General features: G+C 34.2%; 1 protein-coding gene across 1 annotated transcript in view; it reads left to right on the top strand.

Annotated features, from left to right (window-relative positions):
- Positions 1–1,753, top strand: part of LOC118752936 (zinc finger protein Xfin-like) — a 46,068-nt gene that overhangs the window by 24,963 nt on the left and 19,352 nt on the right. The window lies entirely within an intron of this gene.

Consider the following 1,753-nt stretch of genomic DNA (forward strand, 5'->3'; position numbering starts at 1 on the left):
TGCTGTTTTCTTTCGTGCGTTTCCAACGCAAGATACGTAGATAACACGCGCGCTTAAAAATTATTAAAAAGATATTATAACACAAGTACATATTTTTATACGCATATTGAAGTGGTGTCAAACAGATGCGATACTAACGGTGCGATACGATATCGTATTTGATGCGATAACGTTAAAAAGCAAAGGCCCGCAAACATGTGCGATATTATTTACACTGCGGTGCTTCATATTTCTTATGGCAATTTTTTATATTCCGAATACTTCAAATCAGGACTTCTAAAGTAAAGGAGCAAAGAATTTTAGCTGGAGGGGAGCTGGAACAAGGAGCTAAAAAAAAAAAACATTTGCTTCTAAGCTCCTTAAAGAAAAGTTTTCAACAGTTTGTTTTTTTTTTCTGGCCCAGTAGCGATTTATTTTGAAATGTTTTTATTGTAGTTTTTCCACAAAAATTTTCAATAATAACGGCCTCAGGCTCAATAAAAATTAAAAATATAGTTCAGTTAAGAAATTTACTTAAATATTATTTTTTTGCCACGAAATATAATCTTGTTAAATATTTCCATTCTATTTAATCAACTTGGCAATATTCTCTTTTGGATGCAGAAGTATTCCCAGGACACTTAGATCAGTGGTGCACACAGGAGTGTCCGATAGCAACTCCGCTTTCACATACAAGTCGTAAGTGCGCAGCTAATGAACTGTTCCCAGCAAAAAATGGTGTAAGCAGTTGTAAGAAATAAGCAATACGCTAGCAGCGCTGCTTGCAGCGTTTTTTACATGATCTATAAGCCTTATAATAAGGTTTCTATACTCCATCTGATGCCTTATTATAAGGGATTATGTAAGCCTTATTTTATTTGACCTATAAGACTTAAGGTCTGATTATACATACTTCGCACAACTTTGCATAAACTTTTAACTGTAATTTCGGACTTATTTTGTATGTATTCCATAACCCAAATTAGCAGAACTTGGCGATCTGTTGAGTTTAGATTTTGCTTCACATTTTATTAAGATACATTTTCATTAATGAATTGCACTGGTACAAATGGTTGTGCGAAATTATGCGAATATGCATAATCAGACCTTTAGGCATAAGGGCGTCTCTCAGAGAGAGAGAGAGAGCGAACCTCATGAACCGACGACATCAACGCAGCGAAATGTGGTGTTGATTCAAATTCTACATTTGAAAGCACATTTACACATTTGGCTGTAGCTGAATGTGCAAAGATGCTTGATACAATTGGTTGCTGCCAAGGCTGTCCTTGTTCAATCCCCATCAGACGGAACATGAAATTTAAGATTTTATTTTATTAAATTTTTATTTATTTTTCTTAATTATGAAAAGGCCTTCGTGAAGTATAACGTGAAGCAGACGTTTATTTTATATGATCTATAAGCCTTATTATAAGGAAATTATACTCCATGTAAGGCCTTATTATAAGGAAGTTATACTCAATGTGAGATCTTATTTTAAGGGCTTATGTAAGCCTTATTTTATATGGCCTATAAGACTTACAGGCCTATTCTGCTTGTAACCGAATATTTTGTAACAAGCTAATTTTGTTACCAACAATTGTCACCACTTCTTACAACCGCAATTCTATTTACCTTGGTAACGTTTTAATTTATTCAGCAATTCAGCTATGGAGTTTTGTTGAAGTTCTGGTGTTGCATATTTCACGGGGCAATATTTTGTTACCTGTTCATGAGATGGTAACAAAATTTACTGGTTACAAGAGTGTGGAGAATA

The sequence above is a fragment of the Rhagoletis pomonella genome, unplaced genomic scaffold (assembly GCF_013731165.1).
Source record: "Rhagoletis pomonella isolate Grant_MI unplaced genomic scaffold, Rhpom_1.0 Rhpom_scaffold_00002, whole genome shotgun sequence".
NCBI lineage: Eukaryota > Metazoa > Arthropoda > Insecta > Diptera > Tephritidae > Rhagoletis > Rhagoletis pomonella.